This window comes from Taudactylus pleione, unplaced genomic scaffold (genome assembly GCF_031769625.1).
Source record: "Taudactylus pleione unplaced genomic scaffold, aTauple2 ptg000593l, whole genome shotgun sequence".
Lineage (NCBI taxonomy): Eukaryota > Metazoa > Chordata > Amphibia > Anura > Myobatrachidae > Taudactylus > Taudactylus pleione.
This window is the reverse complement of record NW_028284995.1, coordinates 354,442-361,226: the sequence shown is the minus strand read 5'-3', so window position 1 is coordinate 361,226 and position 6,785 is coordinate 354,442. Positions and strand designations below refer to the sequence as shown.

General features: G+C 31.2%; 1 non-coding gene across 1 annotated transcript; it reads right to left on the bottom strand.

Annotated features, from left to right (window-relative positions):
- Positions 1–5,766: 5,766 nt before the first annotated feature.
- Positions 5,767–5,839, bottom strand: TRNAF-GAA (transfer RNA phenylalanine (anticodon GAA)). Its single transcript has one exon. It is a non-coding gene; the product is annotated as a tRNA-Phe (tRNA).
- Positions 5,840–6,785: the final 946 nt, after the last annotated feature.

Sequence of the window (6,785 nt, the reverse complement as noted above, 5' to 3'; positions counted from 1 at the left end):
TGGCAAAAGTCACTAAGACCTCAACTGAGCTATGTTTCTATGGTTACACAAGGTTTAGTATCAATATTTTTCTATCATCATGATTGCATGAAATGAAAAGAAAATATGTGTTTTATACTGTATAACCCTTAATTATACATTTAAGTAAAAGTTTTAACAAATTGTGGTCAGGAAGCATTGTTAGATTACTTCAAATTTTCATAATAGAGTAGCATGACGGACAACACAAAATCAATATTTAAGCTGTATTTATGCACCGTGTTATTAAATAAACATTCTCATCATTTAGAAGATACTACTGAATACTCAACTAAGTTAAGAAATGATGTTGTTTACATTTGAAATAATTAAATACTGATAACTATTCAAGAAAAAAGAAAAAATGTACTCAAACATGCTGAAACCCGGGACCTTTAAATCTTCATTCTTATGCTCTCCCAACTGAGCTATTTCAGCAAAGTCTGTGTATGGCAAAAGTCACTAAGACCTCACCTGAGCTATGTTTGCATGGTTACACAAGGTTTAGTATCAATATTTTTCTGTCATCATGATTGCATGAAATGAAAAGAAAATATGTGTTTTATACTGTAAATATATCCATTACAAACCCTTAATCGTACATTTAAGCAAAAGATTTAACAAATTGTGGTCAGGAAGCATTGTTAGATTACTTCAAATTTTCATAATAGTTAGAGTAGCATGACTTACAATATGAAAACAATATTTAAGCTGTATTAATGCACCGTGTTGTTAAATAAACATTCTCATCATTTAGAAGTTACTACTGAATACTCAACTATGTTAAGAAATGATGTTTAAATTTGAAATAATTAAATTCTGATCACTACTCAAGAAAAAAAGAAAAATGCACTCAAACAAGCCGAAACCCGCGATTGAACCAGGGACCTTTAGATCTTCAGTCTAACGCTCTCCCAAATGAGCTATTTCGGCAAGGTTGATGTATGGCTAAAGTCACTAAGACCTCAACTGAGCTATGTTTGCATGGTTACACAAGGTTAAGTATCAATATTTTTCTGTCATCATGTTTGCATAAAATGAAGAGAAAAGATGTGTTTTATACTGTAAATATATAAATTACAAACCCTTAATCGTACATTTAAGTAAAAGTTTTATCAAATTGAAGTCAGGAAGCATTGTTAGATTACTTCAAATTTTCATAATAGAGTAGCATGACGTACAACATGAAAACAATATTTAAGCTGTATTTATGCACAGTGTTATTAAATAATCATTCTCATCATTTAGAAGATACTACTGAATACTCAACTATGTTAAGAAATGATGTTGTTTACATTTGAAATATTTAAATTCTGATCACTACTCAAGGAAAAAAGAAAAATGCACTCAAACATTCCGAAACCCGGGATCGAGCCAGGGACCTTTAGATCTTCAGTCTAACGCTCTCCCAACTGAGCTATTTCGGCAAGGTCGGCGTATGGCAAAAGTCACTAAGACCTCAACTGAGCTATGTTTGCATGGTTACACAAGGTTAAGTAGCAATATTTTTCTGTCATAATGATTGCATGAAATGAAGAGAAAAGATGTGTTTTATACTGTAAATATATAAATTACAAACCCTTAATCGTACATTTAAGTTAAAGTTTTAACAAATTGTGGTCAGGAAGCAGTTAGTTTACTTAAAATTTTCATAATAGAGTAGCATGACAGACAACATGAAAACAATATTTAAGCTGCATTTATGCACCGTGTTGTTAAATAAACATTCTCATCATTTAGAAGTTACTACTGAATACTCAACTATGTTAAGAAACAATGTTGTTTACATTTGAAATAATTATATACTGATAACTACTCAAGGAAATAAGAAAAAAGGTACTCAACCATGCTGAAACCCGGGACCTTTAGATCTTCAGTTTAATGCTCTCCCAAATGAGCTATTTCGGCAATGTCTGTGTATGGCAAAAGTCACTAAGACCTCAACTGAGCTATGTTTCTATGGTTACACAAGGTTTAGTATCAATATTTTTCTATCATCATGATTGCATGAAATGAACAGAATATATGTGTTTTATACTATAAATATATCCATTACAAACCCTTAATCATACATTTAAGTTAAATCTTTAACAAATTGTTGTCAGGAAGCATTGTTAGATTTCTTCAAATTTTCATAATAGTTAGAGTAGCATGACTTACAACATGAAAACAATATTTAAGTTGTATTCATGCACCGTGTTGTTAATTAAACATTCTCATCATTTAGAAGTTACTACTGAATACTCAACTATGTTAAGAAATGATGTTGTTTAAATTTGAAATAATTAAATTCTGATCACTACTCAAGGAAAAAAGAAAAGATGCACTCAAACATGCTGAAACTCGGGATCGAACCAGGGACCTTTAGATCTTCAGTCTATCGCTCTCCCAACTGAGCTATTTCAGCAAGGTCAGTGTATGGCAGAGTCACTAAGACCTCAACTGAGCTATGTTTGCATGGTTACACAAGGTTAAGTATCAATATTTTTCTGTCATCATGATTGCATGAAATAAAAAGAAAATATGTGTTTTATACTGTAAATATATCCATTACAAACCCTTAATCATACATTTAAGTAAAAGTTTTAACAAATTGTTGTCAGGAAGCATTGTTAGATTACTTCAAATTTTCATAATAGTTTGAGTAGCATGATTTACAACATGAAAACAATATTTAAGCAGTATTTATGCACCGTGTTGTTAATTAAACATTCTCATCATTTAGAAGTTACTACTGAATACTCAACTATGTTAAGAAATGATGTTGTTTAAATTTGAAATAATTAAATTCTGATCACTACTCAAGGAAAAAAGAAAAATGCACTCAAACATGCAGAAACCCGGGATCGATCCTGGGACCTTTAGATCTTCAGTCTAACGCTCTCCCAAATGAGCTATTTCGGCAAGGACAGTGTATGGCAAAAGTCACTAAGACCTCAACTGAGCTATTTTTGCATGGTTACACAAGGTTAAGTATCAATATTTTTCTGTCATCATGGTTGCATGAAATGAAGAGAAAAGATGTGTTTTATACTGTAAATATATAAATTACAAACCCTTAAATGTACTTTTAAGTAAAAGTTTTAACAAATTGTGGTCAGGAAGCAGTTAGTTTACTTCAAATTTTCATAATAGAGTAGCATGATGGACAATATGAAAACAACTTTTAAGCTGTATTTATGCACCGTGTTGTTAAATAAACATTCTCATCATTTAGAAGTTACTACTGAATTCTCAACTATGTTAAGAAACGATGTTGTTTACATTTGAAATACTTAAAAACTGATAACTGCTCAAGGAAAGAAGAAAAAAGGTACTGAAACATGCTGAAACCCGGGACCTTTAGATTTTCAGTCTAATGCTCTCCCAACTGAGCTATTTCGGCAAAGTCTGTGTATGGCAAAAGTCACTAAGACCTCAACTGAGCTATGTTTGCATGGTTACACAAGGTTTAGTATCAATATTTTTCTGTCATCATGATTGCATGAAATGAAAAGAAAATATGTGTTTTATACTGTATAACCCTTAATTATACATTTAAGTAAAAGTTTTAACAAATTGTGGTCAGGAAGCATTGTTAGATTACTTCAAATTTTCATAATAGAGTAGCATGACGGACAACACGAAATCAATATTTAAGCTGTATTTATGCACCGTGTTATTAAATAAACATTCTCATCATTTAGAAGATACTACTGAATACTCAACTAAGTTAAGAAATGATGTTGTTTACATTTGAAATAATTAAATACTGATAACTATTCAAGAAAAAAGAAAAAATGTACTCAAACATGCTGAAACCCGGGACCTTTAAATCTTCATTCTTATGCTCTCCCAACTGAGCTATTTCAGCAAAGTCTGTGTATGGCAAAAGTCACTAAGACCTCACCTGAGCTATGTTTGCATGGTTACACAAGGTTTAGTATCAATATTTTTCTGTCATCATGATTGCATGAAATGAAAAGAAAATATGTGTTTTATACTGTAAATATATCCATTACAAACCCTTAATCATACATTTAAGCAAAAGATTTAACAAATTGTGGTCAGGAAGCATTGTTAGATTACTTCAAATTTTCATAATAGTTAGAGTAGCATGACTTACAATATGAAAACAATATTTAAGCTGTATTAATGCACCGTGTTGTTAAATAAACATTCTCATCATTTAGAAGTTACTACTGAATACTCAACTATGTTAAGAAATGATGTTTAAATTTGAAATAATTAAATTCTGATCACTACTCAAGAAAAAAAGTAAAATGCACTCAAACAAGCCGAAACCCGCGATTGAACCAGGGACCTTTAGATCTTCAGTCTAACGCTCTCCCAAATGAGCTATTTCGGCAAGGTTGATGTATGGCTAAAGTCACTAAGACCTCAACTGAGCTATGTTTGCATGGTTACACAAGGTTAAGTATCAATATTTTTCTGTCATCATGTTTGCATGAAATGAAGAGAAAAGATGTGTTTTATACTGTAAATATATAAATTACAAACCCTTAATCGTACATTTAAGTAAAAGTTTTATCAAATTGAAGTCAGGAAGCATTGTTAGATTACTTCAAATTTTCATAATAGAGTAGCATGACGTACAACATGAAAACAATATTTAAGCTGTATTTATGCACAGTGTTATTAAATAATCATTCTCATCATTTAGAAGATACTACTGAATACTCAACTATGTTAAGAAATGATGTTGTTTACATTTGAAATATTTAAATTCTGATCACTACTCAAGGAAAAAAGAAAAATGCACTCAAACATTCCGAAACCTGGGATCGAGCCTGGGACCTTTAGATCTTCAGTCTAACGCTCTCCCAACTGAGCTATTTCGGCAAGGTCGGCGTATGGCAAAAGTCACTAAGACCTCAACTGAGCTATGTTTGCATGGTTACACAAGGTTAAGTAGCAATATTTTTCTGTCATAATGATTGCATGAAATGAAGAGAAAAGATGTGTTTTATACTGTAAATATATAAATTACAAACCCTTAATCGTACATTTAAGTTAAAGTTTTAACAAATTGTGGTCAGGAAGCAGTTAGTTTACTTAAAATTTTCATAATAGAGTAGCTTGACAGACAACATGAAAACAACATTTAAGCTGCATTTATGCACCGTGTTGTTAAATAAACATTCTCATCATTTAGAAGTTACTACTGAATACTCAACTATGTTAAGAAACGATGTTGTTTACATTTGAAATACTTATATACTGATAACTACTCAAGGAAATAAGAAAAAAGGTACTCAACCATGCTGAAACCCGGGACCTTAGATCTTCAGTTTAATGCTCTCCCAAATGAGCTATTTCGGCAATGTCTGTGTATGGCAAAAGTCACTAAGACCTCAACTGAGCTATGTTTCTATGGTTACACAAGGTTTAGTATCAATATTTTTCTATCATCATGATTGCATGAAATGAACAGAAAATATGTGTTTTATACTATAAATATATCCATTACAAACCCTTAATCATACATTTAAGTTAAATCTTTAACAAATTGTTGTCAGGAAGCATTGTTAGATTTCTTCAAATTTTCATAATAGTTAGAGTAGCATGACTTACAACATGAAAACAATATTTAAGCTGTATTCATGCACCGTGTTGTTAATTAAACATTCTCATCATTTAGAAGTTACTACTGAATACTCAACTATGTTAAGAAATGATGTTGTTTAAATTTGAAATAATTAAATTCTGATCACTACTCAAGGAAAAAAGAAAAGATGCACTCAAACATGCCGAAACCCAGGATCGAACCAGGGACCTTTAGATCTTCAGTCTAACGCTCTCCCAACTGAGCTATTTCGGCAAGGTCGGAGTATTGCAAAAGTCACTAAGACCTCAACTGAGCTATGTTTGCATAGTTACACAAGGTTAAGTATCAATATTTTTCTGTCATCATGATTGCATGAAATGAAAAGAAAATATGTGTTTTATACTGTAAATATATCCATTACAAACCCTTAATCATACATTTAAGTAAAAGCTTTAACAAATTGTGGTCAGGAAGCATTGTTAGATTAATTCAATTTTTCATAATAGAGTATCATGATGGACAACATGAAAACAATATTTAAGCTGTATTTATGCACCGTGTTGTTAAATAAACATTCTCATCATTTAGAAGATACTACTGAATACTCAACTATGTTAAGAAAAGATGTTGTTTACATTTGAAATAATTAAATACTGATAACTACTCAAGGAAAAAAGAAAAAATTTACTCAAACATGAAGAAACCTGGGACCTTTAGATCTTCAGTCTAACGCTCTCCCAACTGAGCTATTTCGTCAAAGTCTGTCTATGGCAAAAGTCACTAAGACATCAACTGAGCTATGTTTGCATGGTTACACAAGGTTTAGTATCAATATTTTTCTGTCATCATGATTGCATGAAATGAAAAGAAAATATGTGTTTTATACTGTAAATATATCCATTACAAACCCTTAATCATACATTTAAGTAAAAGCTTTAACAAATTGTGGTCAGGAAGCATTGTTAGATTACTTCAAATGTTCATAATAGTTAGAGTAGCATGACTTACAACATGAAAACAATATTTAAGCTGTATTAATGCACTGTGTTGTTAATTAAACATTCTCATCATTTAGAAGTTACTACTGAATACTCAACTATGTTTAGAAATTATGTTGTTTAAATTTGAAATAATTAAATTCTGATCACTACTCAAGGAAAAAAGAAAAGATGTATCAAACATGCTGAAACTCGGGATCGAACCACGGACCTTTAGATCT